Genomic DNA, 26,467 nt, shown 5'->3' with positions numbered 1-26,467 from the left:
CAGGAGATCCTGGGCCAAGACTCTGGCATCGGAAAGGCCTCCTCTGAAATCCTCCAACTTCTCGACCGGAATGTGCTCCTCAAACTCCGACAGACCTCTCCACATCCGCATGTTAGCTCCCGCCAAAATCAATTCTGCATTGGCCTGCCTGAGCTGCAAGGCCTAAATGGCAAAGATTTTCCTCCCTAGGGAGTCCAGGATCTTGTCCTCCTTTCCCAAGACCTGAGTAGCCGTCGCGGAGGAGGATGCTGCAGGCCTGGATTGCAACGTAGCCGCAGCCACCACTGTGGAGGAGGGAGGCGGACAAGACGACAAGGCCACTTCTTCCGAAGAATGCAGCCTGTACCTCGCGTCAATCTTTTTATTGACAAAAAGCCCCGAGTGTGGCTTTTCCCAAACTCTTCGGACCTCGGCCAGAGCGTCCTTCTGCAAGAACAGGCCGGTACGCTCCAAAGGAGACAAGGTGAACGCCCCAGAAAGCACGCCCTCCTGCGGAGCAGGTGCCTCGGGCACCGGAACATCTAAGAAACTCATCATGTCCAGCACCCGGTCATGGAAAGCTCTGATCGAGCGGGGAAGGTCCTCGTTGTCCTGATCGCCTTGAGGGTCATCTGACAGGTCAGGATCCTGCTGAGCTGTGTCAGGCACCGCCTTGGCCACTGGGTACAATGGTGGCACAGGCGGAAGCGCAGGGGGAGGCACCACGAGCAACGGAGGCGCCGGCGGAACCACCGGCGGAACGGGTGGAGCCGGAGGCGCGGGTGGACATATCTCCTTGAAAAGCCCTTTGGAATATTTCCTCATGGGGTTGGTGCGCATAAGCGCTTGAAATTTACCGAAAAAAGCGTCCTCAGGGGATTGTTTCGGAACCTGAGGAGGCCTCTCATGAGGTGGACAAATCCAGGGACGTAACGGAGAAGGGTGCCACACCGGTCCCTCCACCGACGAATCCACATAAATCAAGGGAGCTGCCCCCGTGGGCAACGAAACGTTGTGCGGAAGAGGCATCCAGGCGTTCCAATCATAAACCGGCCGGTAAGGATGCGCACAAGGGACCTTAGGTTCACCCGAAGGACCGAACCCTACACCAGGGGCCGATGGCGTAGTTGTAGGGGTAGTACCTAAAATGGCTGCCGTGGTCGTGGCGGGAACGGCCGCCATTTTGTCCTCATCTGAGGGGAACTGCGGCACGTGAGGAAGTGAGGCAGGGGTCCCCGTCGATGGATCAGGGGTCTTAATTTTACCCTTAACATAAGGAACCTCGGCAGAGCCGGTACTATGAGGCCTGGAATGTTTCTGCAACATACCAACCGCCAACTGAGCCTTCGAAGGAAGGGCCTCGGCACTGCCGCTAAAAGAAGAAACTTTCTTCTTTGCCCCCTCAACAGATTTGGTGTCACCACAAGAGCGGGAACGGTGCGCTTTCACCGACAGGGCCTTGCTCGGCCGCTCAGAACTGTTGGTATCCTTAGCCTCTGTACGAGGGACCTCGGACCCAGGCCCGGTAGAAGCCTTATCGGCACGGGCCTCGAACATCCGTTCGGTAACCTCAAGCCCAGCCAAGACCTCGGGGCGCACCCCGGTTTTGTCTTTGAGGGAAGCCAAAAGAGCAGCCTCAGAGCAAGCTCCGGTACCCCACGACTCAGTAGAACTGGGTCTACAGAGAGCCCCCACAGGAGGGGCCTCGGAGCGTACTCCGGTGGACACAGGCCCCTTACGGAGACTCTCGGAGAAAACTCTGGTAGAATTATTAGGCCCGACAGGCACCTGAGGGTGAACCCCTGTAACAGAGCGATGAACGTCCCTCCCGGCTCGAGAGGAACCCGGAAAGGTATCCCCCGGCCGGGGTGCTCTGAAAAGTAAAGAACTTACCGGGCGTTTTTTCTTCTCGTCGATTAACGCCTGAAAATGCAAAGGAGGAGTCCGTCCGAACACCTCCTCCCACTGTTCCAACCGACGTTGAAGTGCCCGGACCGAAAGGGAGTCACAGTAACAACAGGAGTCCCAACGGTGTTCCGGACCCAAACACTCTAAACAAAGAGGATGGGATCCACCCTCACGAAGCGACGGTGACACGATTAACAGTCTGGAAAATCTAGTTTAAAAGGCATAGACAGACTAGTAAACGAACGCTAGCGAGAGCCAGAGAGGTAAAAAGGGAAGAAAGTCTTCCAAGGATGCAAGTGCGGCCCCGATCGTGCGTAGAAAAGGACTGATGGGCGATGCGTGGGGCGGAGCCAAGGTGGGCGGGGTTACAGCCGCGTGCCGGGCCCCGCGCAGGAAAGAGAGGAGGGACACATTTTTGAAAAAAAATTGGATGCATTTTACAAAGTGCTCCGGTCCTGTCCCACAGGACGGAGAGATGTCCCCATAAGTATGGAGGAAAGGGGACGGGACGTAGGAGTAATCATTGTTCCTGAGCCTCAGTCGTGGGGACAAGAGGGAGGACATCGAGGGACTCTTGCAATGCACTGGGACGGTCAAAACTTGCAACCGGCAAACTTAACTTTCAGTGGCTGTTCAGTGTTTCAGCTCCTTGCGTCTACTGCAAATAACAACACCGCGGTTCCTGGCTGTCAAGATGGACTTTCCTTGCTTCTGGAGTCCCGCACTCTGTTGAGGGGGCTCAGGCTTGGTCAGTCCTGCTTCCTGGGAGTCCGGAGCATCTTCCAAAAGCTCTAGGCCAGCATAAAAGCAAACAAAACCGGTTCGAGTGGAATGATAATGGAATTGTGCACTGTTCACCAACCTATAAATTAGTTTACAAAATGTGTTCCTGAAAAAAACAACCAGCAGCAGGAGTCCTTCAAAAGGAGAACCCTCCACTCAAGAGTTCATAGTGCAGTGAAATTATCTTAGAAACTACTGAAACACTATCACTGCGCTCAGAACTAGTATTCTAGGTAGATGGACATATATTCAGATAGTCCGAAGGATCTTCCAAAAGCTCTAGGCCAGCTTAAAAGCAACGCACACAATCTGGTGTTCCTCTCCCTGGCTATACGGTTTCCAGCAGCAGCTCTGTGGAAATTCAACCAGCCCCGAGATGGATTTCCAGGTGGCTTACTTTGGAGTCGATTGGTCCCACCAACTCAAAGGGAGAAGTCGTCCTTGCAGGGGCTTCTCTTTCGATACGAACTTGGCATTTCGGCACTGCAGCGGAGATTCGCCAGGCAAAGTGTTAGGGAGAATTCTCATTTTATGGCTAATTTCCCTCACCTAGTGAGTCCCCCAGCAGCTTTGCTGGACTTCTGGAGTTTATTTTTTTCACTTGGTAAGAGTGTGAGCTTTCCCCCCACTCTTACCCATGTTTTCCCATGTGTCTTTTACCTGTTTTTATGATTGTGGACTCTGAAATACACCACTTTAGTAGTCCCCTTTTTTTGTGTGTTACACAGCACCTTCAGTGCAGTAACACAGGGTTGTCTTTCAGACTTCCCACCGACTCCATTTCTGGGGCTGACTACAGTCCCCCAGAAAAGGGTAAAGTTGCCATTAACTTTACTTAGTAAATTTACCACAGATCCAGTACAACCCATCTTCCATGGAGTACTGGAAAGGGTTACTTCGTATCCCTTTTGTATCCGTACCTCCTAGAGCATTGTTTCGCTCTTTTAACATTTAGACTTTTCTGGTGGCAGTGGTATTTACTCTAACTTTTCCACCGCGATTATGCTATATAAATGTGGTATTGTTTTAGGCTATTATATCAGCCTCAAACTTAAACCCGCTTGGCCAAATACTTTTTCTTTTGGCTCCGGTCGGGTTTATTCGCCATTTCTTTTTGTTAAAGTCCTTCTTGTGTTTTACTTTGCTCGGCAAACCAGGTTTGCGTTCTTTGTTCACGTCTTTTGGCGGGCTTCTGCTCAGAAGCCCTCCTCCAGGTGCCTCGGTTTCTAGGTGGGCTGAATGTGAGGGAGGGGTGTAGTCACCCCCTGCACAAGGTATCCTAGGAAACCCAAGTCGCACTTTTCCATGATTGGCTGAGGTGGTTGTCCGGGCCGGACAGACCCCCTGCTGCGGGATTGACAGCCAGGCTGTGTGAATGGGGGATTTTTGCATTAAAAGGAAGGTATCTTGGGCTACAAGTCAGAGTCGCCACTGGAACTACAAGGAACCGAAGAGAACCGGAGAAGAAGACGGCTGCTGCAACTACCCCGTCCCGGTGAAGCCCTGCTGCAGGTCCGAGCTATCTACCCTTCGACGACCAGAGAAGATCCAGTCCGGAGTCTTCTTCCCTTGAGCTTGGTGGGGATAACCAGCTCATCTTCCACAGCCAGAGGATCCTCTTCTTGGTCAAAATCGCTGCACACTGCTGTAGTGGTCCGGATAGCCATCTGAAGAGCCTCTCCTGTTTTTAAGGAGTGCACCTTTTATTCATCGTCGCTGCTGCCGGCTTCATCCCCGAGTGGTGCAGACCCCTCCAGACGACGTCCTTCACCTCGAAGCTCCAGGAACCGTGGGTCTGCAGGAAACCAACAGGAACAACTGCCAGGGCACCAGCTCCTCCATTTAATAAGGTACTGTGTTCTGCTTGAGGAATTAGGGTGAATGCCGTTTCTTCATCTCCAAGGCTTGCCCTTGTCTTCCCTCCTTCTTATAACTTTTGCTTCCTCTGTTGACAATATCTAAGTACTCCTGGCAACGTTGAATCTCGAACTATCCGACTGTGTGATCCTCGACAACAGGAACCCGGTTCCACTTGACACTGGCTCCGGCCTATTGTCTCTTGAATTTCTGTCTATAAATGTTCTCTGATTCTGTCTGCCTTGACAAAAGCAGTGCCTGTGATTTTTGCCCCCAACTCCCTCTGGTTAACCCAGGTGCTAAGTGTGTTTTTGCCCCGGTAACAATTCTTGCCGCGGATACGCGTTTCTTTAGTAAGACCGAACTGTCATTACTGTCAAAAAGTGATCGCAAGAGTATTCCCGGTAACGTCTTTTGTTTCATAACACTGGTCCGTTGAAACACAGGGTACTTACCTTGAGTTAGAGTGTAACAAAGTGAATCGGTTGGTTGTAGTATATTTTGAGTGTGGTTTTGAATTAATAGAAGTGTTCTGTTTTTAACAAATGGTCTAAAAAAATAAATGTACTTATATTTTTTACCTGACACCTTGAGTCAGTGTTTGCTTGAGTCACAGTAATTGTGGTCCCTTTGTGTAATCTCTGCTACTGCTCATATACTCTTGAGATAAGCCTGGCTGCTCCGCTACTGCTACCACTTTAATATAGTACAGGTTTGTACCAAAGGTAAAACTTGTATTTCCACCTGTAGCCTTAATTGTGTGTAGTGGTCCCAAAGGGCACTGCAAAGAATTCATCCTAACAACCATGATGGCTGTGTTATCCTCTGAGGGTGGTAGATCCACTATATCCTCTGAGGGTGCTAGATCCACTATAAAGTCTGTTGATATAATTTGCCAAGGGTTTGTAGAAATGGGCATCCGAGAAAGAAGACCCATAGGAAATTGATGTGAAGATTTTGATTGTAAACAGGTTGTACAGGCAGTCACATAATCTCGTACATCTAGAGACACAGAAGGCCACCAAAATTGCCTTTGTATGAGATCCAGCATCTTCCGTATTCCCCGGTGACCTGCTGCCTTAGAATCATGACACATGTGAAGTATTTTTTTGAAGGTCTGCAGAAGGGACTAGGATCTTTTTATCTTTGAAGGAATAACCCTGTTCCTCAACCAAGTGATGGGTACTCACTAAACCTTGGCAAAATTCTTGATTGTCAATGGTGGATTGCGGGTCTCCTGTAGAAAGTCTGTAACGACTGGTACAAAAACTGCCTTGGGAAAGATGAATTCTTTGCAGTGCCCTTTGGGACCACTACACACAATTAAGACTACAGGTGGAAATACAAGTTTTACCTTTGGTACAAACCTGTACTACTATATTAAATGGTGGATTGCGGGTCTCCTGTAGAAAGTCTGTAACGACTGGTACAAAAACTGCCTTGGGAAATATTCGGTCTGTCTTAAATCGAACTTTTGGGAGATCCCTTATAGATAATGCATCAGCTCAGAGATTTGGCAACCTGGTAAAAACGTGAAAAGGATTCTATAAGGAGAGAAGAAGTAAGCCCAGCGGGCTTGACCACTATTGACTGTTTGGGCATATTGTAGCACTTTAAGGTTTTGATGGTCTGTGCGAACCTCGATGGGGTGAAGTGATCCAAGCAATAGATGTCTCCATTCTTCAAAGGATAGCTTGATGGCCATAAGCTCCTTTTCCAGGATGGAGTAATTTATCTCTGACGGGCCAAAGATTTTGGAGAGAAAGGCTACAGGTCTTTCAGTACCCTCTGAGTCTTCCTCGAGGAGTACAGATCGCATTGCATAATGTGAGGCATCGGTCTGATCTGGTGTCAAGAGGATGGGAGTCATGGTAAAAAGTTTTTTTAACAAGTCAAAAGATTCTTGAGCCTGAGAGTTCCAGTTAAATACTACATCCTTTTGTAAAAGTTTGGTAAATGGAAGAACAATCTCTGAAAAGCAGGGGATGAACTTTCGGTAAAGTTTGCAAAGCCCAAAAACCTCTGGATTTCTTTCACATTAACAGGAGCAGGCCAATTTATCACGGCTGTGACTTTTTGTGGGTCCATCGAAATTCCGTTGGCGGATAGCACAAAACCTAGTTAGGTAATTTGAGGCTGAGGAAATACACATTTTTCTGCCTTGCAATACAACTGATTTGCTTGTAACCTCTCTAAGACTAAATTGACATGCTCAATATGCTGATCCCTGTCTGAGGAATATATCAATATGTTGTCCAGGTAGACAACTACGGAATGTAACAATACATCAGGGAATAAATGGTCCATGAATCGCTGGAATACTGCAGGGGCATTTGACAGACCAAAAGGCATAACATGGTATTCGTAGTGTCCGAATGGAGTCCGGAAAGCGATTTTCCACTCGTCCCCTGGAGCGATTCGAATGAGATGGTAAGCACCTCGAAGATCCAAATTTGTGTATATTTTAGCTACTGTGACTGCTTCTAAAATATCAGGAATGAGTAGCATTGGATATTTATCTGGAATGGTTATCTTATTTAATGCTCTATAATCGATACAAGGACGTAGCTCGTCCGAGTCTTTCTTTGGGATAAAAAACAATGATGCGCCTGCAGGAGATTTTGATTCGGTTATAAAAGTCATTTTCTAAATTAGTTTGTAGATATTCCTTCAAAACTTACTTTTCTCTTTGGGATAGCATATACATGCGGCCAAAAGGAATGGGATGTTCGGGCAACAATTCAATATGACAATCGTCTCCCCGATGAGGTGGAAGAGAAGAATATTGTGGCTGATCAAAAATTGAGAAGTGTTTTCTGTGGCACTCTGGGATATGGCATAGACTGCCTATAGTAGTGAGAGAGTCGGTCTATGGCTCCTGTGAAGAGACCTGAACCGGAATCGTTTCTTGTGGAAAACAGTGGGAGACACAATATTCAGGTTCCATAAATAGGGTAGCAGCTGTCCAGTTAATGTACGGGTTATGTGTTCGCAACCATAGCAATCCAAGGATAATGGGAAAATGAGCCGCCTTAATCAAGTCGTAGCTCAGTGTTTCTTGATGAGAGGAAATATGACAGAGTATTGGTTGAGTTTGTTCCTTTATAGGCCCGGAGCTGAGAGGACTGCCATCAACTCCTTGGATGGGAACTGCTAAGGTCTTGGTGATTCGTCCTATTCTCTTATCCTTGGCCCATTGATCATCAATGAAACAGCAAGCTGCTCCGTTGTCAATCAACGCTGGTACATCGCAAACTCAGGGATCCTCAAGAAAGAGTTTTACAAGAACAATTATCATAGATGTATTTGAATGACTGGTACTCTGAAGCAGAGGTAAATTATGGGAAACATTCCGTCTCACCCGAGCCGAGGTTCCCCTTATGGCGGGGTGCGGGAGTTTCCCGATTTCTTGTTCTCCCATCTTCTGGGAGAAGTTATTGGACAGTCCTTTACTACATGACTGGATGATCCGCAATACATACACAATCCTCCGGAACGTGTCCGTTCTCGTTCTTCTGGGGACAACGGTCCTCTACCAACACCTAGTTGCATGGGTTCTTCTTCCAAAGATTCCCCTTTGAAAGTGACATTTGTTCCTCCCATTCTTGGTCTGATATTTCTGGTGGTCCGAATCTTTCTACTTTCTGTATGTCGTTCCTGAATACGGTAGTCGATTTGTAATGTTACCGTAATCATATCGGCTAAATTAGCCGTTCTAGGTACTTTAGACAGCTCATCCTTTAGTTCTTCAGTCAGCCCTCTACGGAATAAAGTGACCAAGGCACTGTTTGGCCATTTAGTTTCTGCTGACAATTGCTTAAACCTGGTCGCATATTGCAACAATTCTTGAGATCCTTGACACAAATCAAGTAATTGTTCTTGTCAGGAAATCGAAATCTCTTGTCTGTTAAACTTGGTCCTGAGGGTGTTAATGAACGCAGTGTAGGATTCTAGAATAGCATTTCCAGATGTAACTAATGGTGTGGCCAAGGCTAGAGCGGCACCTGTGAGGTGGGAGATATGAAACCCTACCTTGTCCTTTTCTGTCAGGAAATATTTGGCCTTAAAAGTGAATTGAACCGTGCAACTGTCCAAAAACTCCTTTAGCTTATGGGGGGAACCGTCATATTTGCCCGTGGGTAGTGAGGATGGAGGTAATTCTGTGTTAGCCCTGACTACTTTTTGTCTGAGATGAGTGTTTTCTTGTTTAAGCCCTTGCACCTCATGCGACATGGTCTGCATGGCGGACATTAATTGTTGCATATGCTGTTCCATTGTGCCTGTGACAATAGTTCCTAATTGGTACTTTCTTTTTTGGGGCGTCACTATCTATCAAGTCAATCAGATATCTTCAATATAAACCACAAAGGGGGACTCTTCACAGAATCACTAACCTGGTCAGCAGATGTCTTGTAAAGATTGTGAGAATCCCCGTAGGATCTCTACTGCCCCCAGTCTACGAGCGGAGGAACTGGGTACCGTAGAAATCCCAGGGAAACCCTCTGGGGTAAAAAACCCTGAAGCTGCTCGTCAGGAGACGGGTGTAATGCCGTCACTGGAATGGCATGCGTAGAGGGACCAACTCAGGCAAGACCGGCAGGTAAGGGGATCTTCCCGCGAGTGAAGGCTGGTGTCTAAGAGGTGGATATGAAATGAGGTAAGTGAATGAACAACTTACAGAAATACAGCAGTTCAGAATGTTCAGGAGTGAAAGAACGGCTACCTAGGGATGCATGAAATGCATAAAGCGGGAGAGCCCAGCTTCTTCTCCCACAGGCCCAGAGAAGGGTCTGAATGCTTGGAAAACTACAGATATGTTAGAAGAATCGTGATTTAAGATATATGCTTTCCTTCTGCTGATCGGCTCAAATTTTAAGTCTAAGAGAGGAATGGGGTTATTATTGGCTAGCTTGTAAAGGTATCCAAACCTTCGAATATGTGTCCTGCCGTTTCGGATCAAGAGTGATTCTTGGGCAGGAGACGTGCGGCCGCGGAGAGGAAGGACCGGCATCTGAGGAGTGTAAGCGGGAGGAGCCCTGGAACGCGAGCCGAGAAGGGAAGCGTGTTCAAGGGGTAGATTTCTGTGAATGTACAAAGATTAATAATAGACAGAGATAAAGGAGTAGACAGAAATAATGAAGCTTCCAAAGAGGAGTCCAAGGTACGAACTTACGGAGCGTCTGGCAACATTGTAGCGACGCATGGAAGCGTTTGTGTTCCTGATTGAAATACGGTCACCTGACCATCCTGGGGTGGAGACTCCACTGTGTGAGAAACTGTAGAAGGCTGGAGCGGCATAGGTCTGTGAATCACTGCCATCTTGGGAGGACTCTGAGTATTACGAGTCCCAAAGAAAATGCTTCAGGCACAGAAATAGCGCCGGCGATTTATCCGTCACCAGGACCATCTGGAGAACGGAGACGTGACATCCACAGAGTCCTTGAGGGGCTCAAATCCCGACTCGAAAAAAGTCTTATTACATTTCGTCGAGTCGAGACCTCAAAGGTTCTTGTGGGGTTTCTGGTTTACGTCCAGGGCTTGAGGGTGTGCAGGATTTTGCCTTAGCCTTTCCTTGTCAGCTTTAACAGGCGCGACAGGAGCATGGCTTTTATCCTCTTTCAAGGTGGTCGTGGACTGCTTCTTAGAGATTTGTCACATTTCCGGTCTGAATGACTCCCTCAGCAGGAGTTGACTATTTGGTTGGGCATGTAATACTCCTTTCAGGAGATGAGTCAGATGCGGAGGTGGAAGGTGATCTTTGTCTCGTTTTCTTCATCTTCTTCGACAAAGATGAAGAGTGGTGAAGTCCACTTCTGGACCGTGACAGTTTTTTGGATTTTCTTTCCTTGGAGGAGAATCGTTGGATGAGTGCTTTTTGACAGTCATCGAGGTCAATTTAGTAGGGGGCCTACCCACAGCTACTTTTAAAGACTGACAGGACCCACAGTCTGACGTTCGATGCTGCACACCCAGGAACCACAGACGCACTCGATGAGGATCCGTGAAAGACATCTTAGCACTGCAATCATGACATTTTTTAACCCATTCTTTTGGTTGATGGTGTCAAAGATGAGGCCATTGTTATTCGAATATGTCGCAGTTTCACTGGAACCAAAGCCCCCTGTAATTTCTCAAAGCATCAGCTATCGCAGAAAAACAGAACTGAAGCCAATGGGTGCTGCACGTGCTATATGTACCAGTGATGACATAGACCTCGAGACGGAGGTCCTCGAGGGACATCGAGTTGGCTGCATTGACGCACAGCGTCCTCTACTGAAAAATAATTTCCAAAGCAGCTAAACTGGAGAGGATATCTATCTAAAGATGAGGAATACGTGGGAGGGCACAATCCATATGGAAGAAGAGACTGAAAGCCGGCAAGCCTCAAGGATCGTAGGATTCTGTGAGAATATCCGTGCATGAAAATACCTGTGGGGGAGGGTATAGTTGTTAAAGTTGACTATACAGTATTGAAGAAGAGAGGGAAGGGAATAGTTTCTTACCTGTAACTCCATTTCTCCAGCATTGGTATCTTTCATGGATTCACATGCTTAGAATATTCCCCGTCGTCAGGCTGGGAATCCCCGGTACATTATATAGACCCTTTCCCGTAGGAAAACTTTTTCAACGCTTATGCGTCCTATCCACCTCGTTTTGTATCATGCGTGCCCGCACCGTCAGGACGTCATGATATAAATACAGGACCCGCCCCCGCGCTCCCTCAGATTTCGGCCCCCAAAGTAGTGGGGGAACCGGTTTGCATGTTCAGGGGAGGCAGGTGGGCGCATGTGAATCCATGAAAGATACCAATGCTGGAGAAATGGAGTTACATGTAAGAAACTATTCCCTTCTCCAGCATTGGATCTTTCATGGATTCACATGCTTAGAATAGATTACATAGCAGTACCACCCCCAAAGAGGAGGCGTGCATGCAAACCCATATACTTTCCTCGCAAAGCCCGTTCCCTATGATCGTGTATACATCAGTAATCGTTAACCTAGGAAAACGAACCACATACAGTCATAAATTCCACAGGATGCAACCCCTCAGCCGGGGCTTACCTTATTGGAATAGGTGTCGAAGCACCGCCTGTCCCATCCGGGTATCTTCGGCATGTTGCTGCGACAGGCAGTAATGGCGGGTAAAGGTGTGTGTAGCCGCCCAGGTAGCCGCCATGCAGATGTCCCCCAGAGGGACTCCGGCCCACAGTGCCGTCGACTATGCCGCTGCTCTAGTTGAATGAGCTCTTGGCCGTCGTAGAAGAGGCTTCCCTGCCCTGGAATGGCAGTACGAAATGGTAGATGACACCCATCTTGACAGTCCTTGCTTTGAAATGGCTTTTCCTCTAGCACCCAAACCATAGGCCACGAACAGCTGTCTCGTTTCTCTGAACGGTTGCGTACGATGAAGATAAAACTTGAGAGCCCTTTTTACATCCAATGTGTGTAACCTGCGCTCCGCTCCCGAGCATGGCTCCGGGAAAAACGTAGGCAACACAATAGAGGAGTGTTTATGGAACACCGAAGGAGCTTTCGGTATGAACTGTGGGTTAGTGGCTAGGACTACCTTGTTCTTGAAAAATCGTAAGTATGGTAGGTCTACCATTAGAGCCTGAACTTCTGAAATACGTCGGGCTGAAGTGATGGCCACCAGGAAGGCCAATTTCCACGACAAAAACTTTAGAGACGATGATGACATTGGCTCAAAAGGAGGCTTCATAAGAGACGTTAAGACCAGATTGAGGCTCCACTCCGGAGGAAATTTCTTCTCTGGCGGGAAACTCCGAAAGAGGCCTTTAAGGAAGTGCTTAATCAGACGGTCGCTGAACAATGGTGCCGAATGCCGTTGACGAGTAAACCTGGAAATGGCGGCCAGGTGTACTTTTATTGACGATACCGATAGGCCCTTTTGAGCTAAGAACAGCAAGTATGGAAGGAGCTGTTCCGGCTTAATCGATTGCGGAGCCAAACCTGGTTGATCCTCACACCACTGACAGAAACTTCTCCATTTGTACGCGTATGAGGCGTTTGTGGAAGGTGCTCTTGCCGCTCTCCAATGCTGGAGAAAAAAAAGTTTCTGATTTTTGAGGAATGCCATGTGGCAAGGCGCAAAGCCCAGCCTCCTTCCGGGGCCTGAGAGAAAAAAGTAATTAAGTGGAGATACCCTGTATGAAGGCAAGACAGCTGTGTAGAATAGACTTGATTGGAGACATTGTGTTGATGTTGTTTTTGTATTGAATAGGATGGTAGAGGTGGTTTTTTTATGATGACAGAGTAGCAGCTTGGATTCTTTGGCGGTAAGTATGGAATAGATTGCGAATGTGGTTTGTTGGTGTGAGCAACAGAGGGATATTGTAGGGAGGGGGGGCGTAAAAGGGAAAGAACAGTGGGACTGTGTTGAAAACGCGATTGTTGAAAATAATTGTTGAGTTTACATTATTATAATGACAGACACCCCCATTGTTCACTTGTGCAAGTCATTTCCAAAATATAAACGAAACATTTTCAAATACCACGCACAGTGGGTTAAATCAGCTGGCAAAATGGTCCAGCCGTGGCCTCAAGAAGGGACACACTCGACGCATCTGCTGCAACGTATGCACACATTTACACGCCACACATAAGAGAAGACGATTATAGAGCAGGCTTAGCATACTCGACTTGTAGACATGTTTGAAAAGGAAGAGCAGGAGCAGGTCAAAAAAGAAAGTATAATTAGAAGAGATGATGAAGGGCATGTGAAGCCCACAGAGCCTCCTCCCCCTCAACCATCTCCTATGTATTCAGCCATGTCAGGATCAGATCCATTGCAAGCTGCTGCAGGTTATAGTGACCCCGATACGAGCCCTCAAAGGGAGATGGGTATATTAAAGAAAAGGAAAAGGACAGTGGTACAAAAAGCACCATAGCAGAGTGCAAAGAACATGATAAACCGCAGTTTAGTAACACAGCTAAAAGAAGCAAAAAGAGTGAAAGGCATAAGGGGAGGGGAGCAAGAAACAGCAGTTCCACCAGACAAGTGGATAGCCAGGGAGGTGAAGCTGCTACCCGAAAGATCCCTGGGGGTGGTACTCAGCGGGTGGATCTCATGGCGATGGAATACCCCCTTGGGACCAGTGACAATCGCCTTGGGAGAACACGTTAATCTCCTTCATTCCTGTCTCCTCATTCCTCTCACCCAACTCAGTACCCTGTGGTCCACCAGACGTCTCTCTATCTGTGTACAATTGAGGAAACTAAGTCCCAACACAATACGGAGACAAAGAAGACTGCTACTGAACTTTATGATGAACATCAGTTCAGTACTGTAACGAGGAGGAAGGATGGAACAATGATGAATACCTATGAGAATCATAATACGCAGTCTAGTTGATGGTGGTAGCCTATTGGTTACTCAATGTACACAATAGAAGGACTAGATAATTTGTAAAGCCTGCCCCAAGGACCCGAGAGCGAAGTTTAAATGCTGCAGACTGAGAGACACAGGAAGAAGCCGTGGACAGGGACAACAGTGGGATGGAGCCACCGTCTCTTAGGGTGCTGCCAAGAACCAGCAGACCATGAGAATCTGAAGAGAAACCAAGCATACAGAAGACTTGGTATGCCTCCTGGAGCAAAGCCTGACTGGCTGAAGCTGAAGCCGGGAGACGAACAACAGCGCAAGCTTCGAGAAGAGGATTGGAAGGTCAGCCGAGAGTCGGAAGAGCCCGAGCAGGACGCCATGCAACGGGAACTCAGAACCAAGGTGCAGGTGCTGGCTGGGTCCATGAGAAGGGCCGGACACAAAACAAGAGGAGCCTAAAGAGGGTCGGGACCTGATACAAACTGGAGCTGGTAATATACAGGTGAAGGACCCCATCAGAAATATAAGGGCACTGGCATATGCCATATCAGTAGACACTTCGTATGAGAGTAAACCAGGTGTCCCAGAAGGCCAATAAAAAGGCATCTGGGACACAAGCGAACCACAGAGGCAAAGCCAAAGTAAATGGGTTGGTGCCCCAAAAGAAATACAAGGGCAAAGGAAAGCTGAAACAAATTTTAAAAAATAGCCTATGTGGAAAAGTACCTGGCGAAGAGTACACCAGGTCTGTTCAGTTGAACATTGAGTGAAACAAGTGTAGAGAACCAGTGAAAGTAACACACGAGGGTCTGGGACCCATGTGAAAAAGTTAAAATGAACTTTATAAAATAGCCTGTGTAGAACAGCACCTGGCAGGAGAGTACACCGGGTCTGTTCAGTTGGACATTGAGTGAAACAAGCATAGAGAAACAGCGAAAGCAATACACCAGGGTGTGGGACCCATATGAAAAAGAGAAGAGTAAAGAAGCACATAGTCAAGTCCGGCAGTAAGGTGCATCAGACTTGGTGTTACAGTTTTTTGGCGTTGAAGACACGAACAAGGGAAAAAAGTAATCCCACTTTGACACTTGGGAACTGTGTTTAAACAGTCCAAAAGAAGGGACATTTTCTAGAATTCTGAGTAATGTAGTCAGGTCTGGCAGTATAGGGCACCAGACTTCACACTGCATTTTGGAATTGAAGATAATAACAAGGGGAACAGAGTCCCCTCACTTCGATACTTGGGAACTCATGTTTTCATACCACAAACTGAACTTTAAAGGGGCTGTATTCAGAACGAGAGAAGCCGGCTTCTCGATCAAGACGACACAGAGTTTCGTTAGTTAGTTTAGTGTAAGGGACCAAAATAGGTTTGGACACAGGACGGTGGACATTATACTTTTGACAGACATCCGGACAGTCCTTTGTGTTTGGTTTGAGGCAGGGATAGCCCTCTTAGTAATAGGTCTATATAGGTTTTTTATTTTCTTTATTTTTCTGATAAAAGTATTTGTCAACAAGCATGCCACCACTGTGTCAGACTCATACTTCTGCACCCTTAAATCTGATACATCAGACAGGAGTGCCATTATTACATGTAAAATGAAGATATGCGAGGATCCGGCAGCATATACACAAGAAATACAAGAGAAGTGGTGTTTAGAAACTAGAGAAATATACACAAGAAATACAAGAGAAGTGGTGTTTAGAAACTAGAGAAAGGTGGGACAAGAATATGCCCATATTTTCCACATCTTGTGTCAGGGCCTCCCAGTTGAAGTGCAGAAATAGCTAAAGAAAATTGCAGGGATTGAAATGAAGCAATGACCCAAGATTCTATTGAATATTGTCCATTATTGTCGACTGAGACAAGTGAAGGCGAGAAATAAGATAGAACCAATAGTATATGGTTCCGATTCGCAGACTCTACGAGCCGAGGCCGACTAGTAAGGCTGTCTTGATGGTAACCAGCCTGATGTCCGCGGACACCATTGGCTCAAACATTTTTTGCGCGAGTGCACACAAGACTATATTAAGGTCTCACACAGGATGCAGCCTCTTGGTGGGTGAGTAGAACCTTGAGAGTCCTGTCAAATGTAACTTGACAATAGGATTGGAGGTGGAGAAGATGCCCTCCTCCGAGTTCCTGTAAGCCCTGATGGCTGCGAGGTACCTGCTGTAACGCTCGCCTGGTTCCCACGGGGGCGCTGATCTAGTCTGGATTACTGCGGCCTCTTCTAGCGTGATGCGCAGGACCCGGAACACCGATTGGACAGGACCTCCAAATCGTGCTTCCTTGGCCCGTAGGAATATCCTTCTGCAGATGAGAAAGGGGATTAACAGTCTGCAGAATGGTGTGTTAGCTCCCCCCTACCCCCCTCCGTTCCTCTCTATTCCTCCAAACCCGGTTTAAGCTCACCTTATGGTTTGGAAGGTTGAACTCTCCATCCTGCTTCTGGTGCAGGGGCGCGCGTTCGTCCAGTTACTTCACTGGTTTTCAGAATGGCGCTGGCAAAATCCACTTGACTTTCCTGAGCGATGCGCCGTAAGTATGAAAGTTCAAAGTTCAAGTGAGGCCCCCTTTATGCTGTCTTTCTCACCTGTGATCTGTCCTTTATTTCAGGTGCAGAATGAAGGCGATGCGTCGAGGGGTTAACCTGCCGAGGTGAGTAGTAATGAGGGCGATCCCTCTAGATGTCCTTATCATTCCTCTGAAATGTCTCTAGTCCTTTCCACATAGGGGCCGGGGTACAGTACCTGCCAACGGGGCGGCGCCAACCCGAAATGTGGAAGAAAAGCCGGTAAGTATTATGGCTGTTCATCAGGCTTTCCTTCTGTGTGTCCTTCTGCTCACCTTTTGTTTCTTCCTCTCTCCCCTAGGTGCAGAGATGTGGCGTCCGATGCTGACAGCCGCGATGGAGCCGGGAGATGTCTCGAGGACAGGACAGGTGAGTGAAGCGTGGCGCTGCAGCGAGCAACACGATGCTTTTAAATTGAAGTCTTCCTTCAGGGATGCTGGCGAGAAGATTCCGGATGCAGGTAAGAAGCTTGAAATAATCCTTGGTTTTCACCTTTCTCTTCTCTTCCTTCCTTGCAGGTCTTCCAGGTTCAAGACGGGTGTGGCTGTAGTCCAGGAGCAGGAGCAGACACGGTGAGCGTTAAGCTGCAGGAAGCAGAACAACGCGAAGCATGAGCTGCTGTCTGGGCGTGGCTTAAATAGCCTCCAAAGAAGTCCCAGGTATGTATTCTTCCCCAACTAGGTATGTATCCTTCCCTGGCCACGCCCGAGTGAAAAAATAGTCCCTATGAAAAAATAGTCCCTTTCAGGTCTCAGGGAGGCCTGAAGCATGCAGCATGGTCTGCATCAGGTAAGTGCACAAAACACCTCCCTTTATGAGCCTGGCGCCTATGGCGCCAGGACTGATGTCCAACATGTGCCTGGCGCCAAAGGCGCCAGGACTGAGTCCAAAGAGTCCCTATAAGGGGCCGCTGGGCTTTTACCCGAGGGCATGATGCCTGCTTCCGGGGGTGCTGGGCCTGGCCTGATGCTCCCGGGGTAGGCATCATGACACCTGCACACCAGAGTGGGCGAGGTGCGCCGAGAAGGAGACCACGTCAACAAAAGTACATGCCAGGGGGTCGATTTCCTTGGAGTCTGCCCAGTGGCAGAACCTGGTCCATTTACTTTTATACTGGGCTCTGGTAGCCTTGCTCCTTGCGCCCTGTATGATTTCCAGATTAGCCTGGGAGAGGCTGATGTGCCGCAGCATTACCTGCTCAGGCATCACGCTGGGGCCCTGTCCCTGCCACGAGGCAAACTGAGGGCACTTCTTGTTGTGCCAGGTGGCAAAGAGATCCACCTGGGGATGACCCCACCTGTTGAAGATCTCCTGAAAAATGAGGACGTTTAGCTGCCACTCATTGTCTGCTCCCAACCTGCTGAGCCGGTCTGCTTCAAGGTTGGCTTGCCTCAAGGTTGGCTTCCCCCGGGAAGTGGACTGCCGTGGGTAGATGTTTTCCAGGGCCCATTCCCACATGCTGATTGCCAGCCTGCACAGAGGAGGGGATATGGTGACTCCCTGCTTGTTGACGTAGTACATGCTGGTCGAGGTTCATAGTGATAATATCGAATTCGAAAATCTCGAAAACCAAAATCTCGAATACAAAAAGCCGAAAAATAAAAAATCGAATTTTTTTTTCAATGTGTTTTTTTTTTAAATGGGGGGGTTCCCCCCCAACCCCCCTTTTTTTTCATTTTTTTTTATTTTACCCCTTTTTTTTTACTTACCTGACCCCAAAAACATATATAAATAAATAAATAAAAAATTCGATATTTTTTTTTTTCGATATTTTTTTTTTCGGTCTTTTTGTATTCGATATTTTGTTTTCGAGATTTTGACTGACTACCGCTGGTCGAGTTGTCTGTCTGGATTAGGACAACCTTGCCCCGGAGAAGTGGTAGGAATGCTCTGAGTGCTAGCCAGATGGCGTTCAGCTCTAACCAATTGATGTGGTATTCATGCTCCTGTCGAGTCCAGGTGCCGTGGACCGAGATATCGTCCAGGGTGGCTCCCCAGCCCTCGAGCAAGGAGTCTGTGGTGATGGTGGCCTGCGGGGTAGTCAGCCGAAGGGGCTTGCCCATCCATAGGTTGCAGTCCCTGGACCACCATGTTAGGTCTGGGTGGAGAGATGGAAGAACGTTGATCATCTCGGATTGAGAGCCTCGCTCCTGGTTCTATGAAGCCGCGAAATGCAGCTGGATCCTCCTCATCCTCAGTCTCGTGTGAGGGACGGCTAATGGGACCGCCGCCAAGAGACCCAGGAGATGCTGGTACCACCACACCAATGTCACCTCTCTGCTGAGGAAGTGGGCGGTGGGCCTCATGATGGCCGAGTGCTAGGGATAATTCTCACCCAAGTGCTAATTCCCTCTACCTTAGAGCCATCCAGCTCTTTTGCTAAATTTTGGGAATTTGAACTTTTCATTTTCAATGTTTTTTCTGTGTTTGTTCCTTTGGATATGGAGTTTTAGACACTTCCATAGGCATCATCTTTTTCTTGTGTGTCACACAGCACCTTCAGTGCAGTGGCACAGGGATGTCTTTCAGACTTTGCTAGTCTTTTTAAATTCATAGACCCAGCACAAACTATCTTCCTATAGAGTGCTGGAGGGGTTGTCTAGCATCCCCAATGGCTAAACACTCATGTAACAGTCAAATGTTACGCTTTCCTATTAAAATGGCTGGTGGCAGTGATTTTAGAACAAACTACCATGATTTTTCCGAACCGCGAACACCGGTAGCTAAAATCGGGTCAGCCATGTTTTTCAATATGGAGCCCAAGACCCCTCTGTAAAAACAGATTTCGGTCATCTTTTTTGCCGTTTCTTTTAGGAAAGCTCCTTCTAGTTTGTGTCTCTGCACACCAAACAGGGTTTGGTCCCTTTGTTTGTTGGCCTTTGGCAGGCTTCAGTGCTAAAGCCCTCCTCTGGCGCCGGAGTGTCTGGGGTGGACAGGATGTGAGGGAGGTGTCCGAAACTCCCTGTGCTTAGTATCCTCGGAGACCTGAATGCACTCTGGTGTGATTGGCTGGCTGACTGTCCGGCGAGGACAGCCACCCTGCTGGGTGAGTGACAGCTAGGCTGGAATGAATGGGAGAAAACTGTTTAAAAGCAGGTGTCTGGGACTTGGAAGGCAGAGTCAACCACTGGAATGAAAGAACCGAAGACGAGCTGAAGGAAAACCACTGCTGCAACTCCTGGACCGTTGGTTTGCCAGGTGAAGCCCTGCTGCAGGTCCGAATTGCCTGAAACTCGCTCGACAGAGAAGCCCCTTCAAGGACTCCTTCTTCCCTTGAGCTGGTGGGAACAACCAACTCGCAAGCCACCTGGAAACCGTCTCCATACTGGTCGAATTTTCTTCAGAGTGCTGTTGAAAACGGATAGCCAGTGAGAAGGATACCAGTTTGTGGACTTTAAGGAACTCGCACATTAAATCCACTGTTTAGCCAAGCTTGTGGCTTCTTCCCTGGCCAGTGCAGTAACCTCCTGATGTCCTCCTTCTTGTCCCCACAACTGAAGCTCAGGAACAGCGAGATCTGCACCATCTGCCAGGAATAACTGCCTCAGCTACAGCTTTTCTTCATCCATAAGGTACTGTGCAAATGCGGTTTGGAAATCCTTTCTGCCGTGGTGAAGGTTTGTGAAACTTTCCCAACTTTGGAGTCTTGTTCGCTCCTAATCCAACATATAACTCTTTCTGTCAAACTACTTCTAAGAACATTGGCAAAGACTTAACCGTTTACTACCAGAACTGTGCTATCCTATCCAAGACACTGAACCATTGACTTTGGCCCAGGCCTATTGAATTGAACTGGCTCTTGCAGTGAACTGAAACGATTTGCCCTGCCTGTGAAAGTAATTGTGCTTCGATTCTTATAATCTTTGTCTTTCTATCCCTTTTGAAAGTCACTGAAGTGCCATTTTGCTCCCATTTCAGGGGAGCCTAACTTGTTCAGAAACTTATTGCTTGAGTAATGTAGTGTATTGTATTTTAGTGTGATTTTGAGCTGCCTCTTGCTAGTGGAATGTTTTCTAACAAAATGTGTAGATAAATGTATATTATTTTATCAAGAAAGCTTGAGTAAGTGTTCATCTGAACTACTGTGATTGCAAGTCCTTTGTGTAACATCTTGTACTGCTCACATCCCTCTTGAGATAAATCTGGCTGCTGAGCCACTGCTACCACATAACTGTAGTACGGGCGTGTACCAAAGGTGAGAATGTGCTTACACCTGTAGTCTTAATTGTGTGTGGTGTTCCCAAAGGATACTGCATGTAATTCTGCCTAACACCAAGATCTTGTCCTCCGATGGAAATACCTTCTCGGAGCACGTGTCCCAGATGAGGCCCAAGAATGTCAGAGTCTGCGTGGGCTGCAGCTGCGACTTCCTGAGATTGAGCGAGAAGCCCAGATCATGCAGTGTGTTCATCAGGGCATGGGAAGAGTGGTGAACCGCTTCCGGAGATGTAGTCCTGACGAACCAATCGTCGAGGTATGGGTAGATGTGGAGGCCCTGCGCTCTGAGCAGGGCAGTCACTTTGTTCCTGAGCTGGGGGCCGAGTTGAGGCCAAAATGGAGGACCTTGTATTGAAAATGGTATCCCATGATCCTGAACCGAAGGAATGAACGATGGGGCTGCCAAATCGGGACGTGTAAGTACGCGTCCTTCAGATCCAGGGAGCACATCCAGTTTCCCTTGCACAATGTCTCCGCTATAAAAGCTGGCGTAACCAGCTTGAATTTTTGCAGGGTTAAGGAGAGGTTGAGGATGGAAAGGTCCAGCACAACTCTCCTGCCTGGGTCTTTTTCTGAATGGCGAAAATCCTGGAGTAAAAGCCCAAGCCTCGCTGGGAGGGTGGGACTTCCTCCACAGCCTGGCTCTCTACGAGCGACCGGATCTCTGCCAGAAGAGTTGCTGTCCCAACTTGAGGGAGTGGAGGGGAGGATGGAGGAGAGGCTGGGATGGGAATGGGCTACCCTGTGGATACCACGGCGAGGATCCAGGGAACCGTGATATTTCTGATGCCAGAAATGTGCATGGAGAGCAAGCCTGCCTCCCACTGGAGACACGTGGACCCGGAGGGGCATGCCATGCCTTCTTTCCCTCTGAGGCTGTTGCGGAGGAGGGGGACTGGAAAAATCCCTTACTCCCCCCCCCCCTTTTCGTTGCTTGCACCGGATCTGAGATGGCGAGCGGTCAGGCTGCTTGGATCTCCGTTCCTGGAAGCCGTGGAACCCTCCATACATACGCCCCCTGTCCGAGCGCTGCTGTGACTGGGTGTACAACTTGGGCGTGGTCTTTGTCAAGATTGATAAAGACGTGGCCGTTTGTGACCTGTTTTACTTCTTGTCCAGCTCTTTGTCCATGGTGGAGTGGAAGAAGTCCCCCCTCTCGAACAGCAAATCTAATATGTGTTCCTGGACGTCCGGGTTGAATTTTGTTGCCCGGAGCCAGGCTGTCCTTCTCATGTCCATGGCGATACAGATGGCATGGCTGCAGGTGTCAATATCGGCCACAGTGGATTCCATGAGGTCCTGCGCCACCAGCTTGGCCTCCGCCAGTCCCGCCTTAAAACGTGATTGGCTATGCATAGGGAGTCCCGGGAGGAAGTCCGCAATTTCCCGTCATAACCTTTGGTTAGAGGCCGCCAGCATGGCCTGACGAAGATGTAAGGATGCATTGGAATATAGCTTCTTCCAGTAAGCCTCCAAGATCTTCTCCTCCTTGCCTAGTAGCTTTACTGCTGTGGAGGTGGATGACGACTGAGGTTTGGGGTATAGTGATGCAGCAGCAATCACCAAGGAGTGTGGCTGAGGATGGGCCGATAGCAAGAGTGTATTCCCCTCCATCTGCCTGTACTTGGCGTCCAGGCATCGATTGACAGGTTGGACCGCGTGGGGCTTGAGCCAACCCTTCTTGGGCAGGGAGACATCGGTCTGCAGTGGAATACCCGATTTGGCAAAGGGGTGTCACGTGAGGACTTTAGCCAAAACCCACTCTGCCGGCTGCTCAACCTCAGGCTGGGATAGGCCCAGGTACTCTGCCAGCACAGCAAGAAGTTTGTGGAAGGCCCTGGCTAAGGATGGCGTGTCAGGATCCTCTTCCTCATCCGTATCCTGTGGATCAAGGGGATCCTGCAGAGGTGGCAGAGTAGCTGGAGCCGGAGGCTGGGATACTGTCATGGCCATAGCCCCTGGCCCTGGTACTCGGGGCCTCTGGGCCGCATCACAGTGTCCCTGCATGGCCCCAAGGGCCCAATCATGCCCCCCAAGATGTTCCTGGAGTCAGTCCTGGCGCCTTTGGCCCCAGGCTCATATGGCAGAAGAAGGAGCTGGAGCTCTCAATGGAAATGGAACATGGCTGCCCCCACATGGTTCAGTTCAGAACTGAACCATGTGGTCTAGCATCTAGGGTGTGGTCAGGCCTCAAGGCACCTGGGATACCTGCAGACTATTTAAGGCAAGCCAGAACTGCATCACACGCTTTGCGTTTCTCTGCACTCGCAGCGTGACGTTCATCATAGTCTGTCCTCGGCATTCCAGGCCTGCACCTGCAAAAGAAGAGAAGAAGAACACCATTAGCCATCCTTACATGCAAGTTAATCCAGCTCCAGTCGATCGCTCGAGTGTCACCTCGGAAGCTCGACCTCGCTTGAAAGCCGTAACCTGGAGGAGGAAAAAGAAAGACAACATTAGTAAGCGTCCGCATCCCTCATTTAAGCATCATTAGAAAGCACGCTTACCTGAGCGGAACTCGCTGTTGGTTTATTCCGTGCCGGCTTCCATCAACCTGCAAGAGAAAGGCAAGGCGGGTAGCTCTCATACTTGCCCGACGACGGTCCGGACAGCATCCACTCATTCCCCCGCATCCTCCTGGCCGCTCACCATCCAGAACATCACAGCGACCTGCCAGAGAAGAAAAACACAGGTTAGCAAACAGTAAAAGCGCACATAGCGCCGCACTCAGCGCATTCACCCACCATCTCGAGCACAGCCCCCTCAACCAGCTCGACGTCTTCATCATCCCTTCTGCACCTAAGAGAGAAGGAGGACATTAACGAGGGCAATTACAGACAAATTATCAAGAACAATAGACTTACCTGAAGAACTGAGTCGCAGCAGGTCTGGACTCTAGGGCCCGCGCCAGTGAAGCAACTTGGCAGCGAAACGCCCCATCCACGACGCACCCCTGCACAGAACTGCAGGACGGAGAGCGCATCTTATCGAAATCCAAGGTGAGGAAAACACTAAGGGGGTCTCTGGGGTTCACAAGTGAGGTGGGCTCAGAGAGGAAGAGATTGTGGGCTAAACTAGAACTCCTGTATTCCAGACTAGATCCTCGGCAGAACGAGAACCCGGGGGAGGTGAATCCAGGTCGGGAGCAGTCCAACCAGGTCAGGTGGCGTCCCTGTGGATACCAGGTGAGCGTTACAGATACGGGACAGTGGCCGGAGGCTGAGGACGAGGCGGAGGCTGGTACGGAACAGCCTGAGGAATCGGCTGGGGAGCTGGAGGCAGCGGCTGGGCTGGGGACAGGACCGCCAGCGGAGGAACATGTGGTGCTGGCAACATCGTAGGATGGCATCCTTGAGGATCACCCCCATAAGGGGTGACTTCATGAGCCCGGGGAATCTCTCGAAGAACCCCTCTTCATTGGCCGGCGAGGTGGTAGGGGGTACTGACAGGGTAGCGGGAGGCTGCTGGAGCCGCTGCATACCCTGCCCGTATGGACGCAGTGGGAAACTGCCCTGCACATAAGAAGAATAGGCTGTATGTCACGTACCTGGTTGAGGCCAGTCCCACCTAGACACTCGTTCTTTGCCGAACTTTGGGAATGGCGTCGGACGGGTGCTTCTGTCTGACACAGCGGCCACCTTGTCGAGCTGCCTGCCACCTGCCTCCCACGTGTTGCTCGGCTCGCTGGGCTCAGCCTCCTCCAAGACCCTTGCATGTAGATCACGAGGCCTACACTACTCCTCGGGCCTAGACCCGGTAGGTGTGACACCCTTGACCCGGGGGTCGGTAGAGCTGCATTTAGGCACCCTCTCGTACGTATTGCTGGTACAACGCGTAGCCCCTCGGCCATAGTGCCGGTGCAAGGCCAGAGCCCCTCGGATGACAATCCGGTACAAGAACCTTCCGGTCCCTCAACACTGTCACCGGGAGGAACCAAGGATCCCTCTGCCCCAAGGCCGGTAGCTGCAGCAGCCTCGCAGCACGTGCTGGTACAAGAACCTGAGCGGTCACTCCCATGCGGGTGAGTCCTTGGGAAGGAGTCTCCCTTTCAGGGTGCAATGGAAGTGACTGGCTCGGTGTTTCACGAAGTTCTTGAGGTCCTCTGGAGGCAACTTCTGCAAGAGCTCCCTCCACCTGGCTAGTCTGTTCTCCAGCAATTTCGAAGACAGCGTGTCGCACGCTGTACAAGCCTGCCAACTGTGGTCTGGGCCAAGGCAACATAGGTAGAGGGTGTGGGGGTCTGAAGTTGGGTAGAGCCTGTTGCAGGATGGACACCTGCTGAACACTGTGGAAGTCGACATGCGCCAGAGAGGAGCGTGACACGTGAGGACCGAGTACCTGAATGATAAGAAAGACAGAAAAAGAGAAGAAGTATCTGCACGTGGAATTACATGGCTGAAGCCAAATTCAGGAGCGCTGGTGAATTTGGCCTGTTCCCGTTGACGTGGAAAAGGGGACTGAGGGCCGCACTTCTAAATATAAAGGGGAAGAAGGTTTTTTCTGGTGAAAAAGGTTCCATCTCCTGTCCCTTGGAACGGAAGCCCATGCAGTGTGGAGGAAAGGGAACGGGACGTAAGAGTAAGGGGAAGACAGTTCTGTGAGAAACCAGAGGGTGTCCCACCCGCTAGTCTCCAGGGATCTCTCTCTCAGGTAGCCAGAACATGGCCATTGACTTTGGATCCAGAACCTAGGGGTGGACCAGTGCGGGGGGATCACCTGGGTGAGGGGTCTTTGGTGAGTGGGGATGGGATAGCCGAAGGTGAGACATGGTATTCCCCCTCTACCCATCCTATTTTTTAGGATTTTCTGAAGTCCCAACTCCCACCCCTTTTTTACACAAACACTGGGCCGAGGAAGAGGGTGACAGACTAACCAGATTAACTCTCTCACATCGTACGCAGATTAACTCTCTCACATCGTACGGGACATGTCCTGTTAATCAGGTCAGGCATAGTCAGGAACATTGCCCTAAGTACATACACCTGATACCAATTAGCTCTCCTCACACAAATAAAAGACAGCACCGAAAGATACACTGAGAAAGGTGGAACACGAGAACGAGCAGAACATCCGGGACGAAGGCACAACCACTGGAGCACAGCAACAGACCAAGGGACGAGAGTAGTGGTCTAAAAACTCCAAGGCTTCCCTACTGAAGGTTGTTGCCTACGACAGACCGCGAAAGATCTCTGGAGAAGGCCAGATCCCACAAGTTAAGATTGCATTGTGTTTCAAAGACGCCAGCGACCCTCCCGGGTGAACGGCAGAGTTGGGGAGGCAAAGTTAAGCCTGTAGTACTAGCCTTGACTTGAAAACTGGAAAACGCAAAACAAGAAAGAAGCGCACACAGCAGGTGAATTGGCAAGCAACCTGAGAGACCGGTGTATATTAAAGTGAATGAAGTAGCATTATCATATCACAAGTGAAGGCTGCACGCATGTGGATGAGACACGAAGCAAGGCAGACCCATGAATTAATTTTAAAGTAAAATACATCTGCAGGGTCAGTGATATTAAGTAACGGAGTGGACCAGTGAAAGGAAGTAGCCCATTTGAAAGTCTCCATGTAAGGTGTATTGTTTGAAGCTAAAAGACGAAGAAACAGCAAGAGTGAAAGTAAATAGTTAACATTGAGTCGAAAGTGGTCCATCGGTGGTCTGTAACAAAAGGCACGCACATTTGAAAGACTTCGACATCCGTAAGTGGTCCAAGCCTGATTGAGGGAGACCCAAAGTGTATTATGCTTGGGGAAGGGAGCCCCCTTGCAACTTTGTGTGAACTGTATCGTGAGAGGTCTGAGC

General features: G+C 49.1%; 1 protein-coding gene across 4 annotated transcripts in view; it reads right to left on the bottom strand.

Annotated features, from left to right (window-relative positions):
* The window catches only part of METTL15 (methyltransferase 15, mitochondrial 12S rRNA N4-cytidine), a 1,712,973-nt gene that overhangs the window by 41,255 nt on the left and 1,645,251 nt on the right, over window positions 1–26,467 (bottom strand). The window lies entirely within an intron of this gene.

The sequence above is a fragment of the Ambystoma mexicanum genome, chromosome 11 (genome assembly GCF_040938575.1).
Source record: "Ambystoma mexicanum isolate Mex_15411 chromosome 11, UKY_AmexF1_1, whole genome shotgun sequence".
NCBI classification, from domain to species: Eukaryota; Metazoa; Chordata; class Amphibia; order Caudata; family Ambystomatidae; genus Ambystoma; species Ambystoma mexicanum.
Note: the sequence above shows the minus strand (reverse complement) of the source record. Positions and strands in the feature narration are given on the sequence as shown.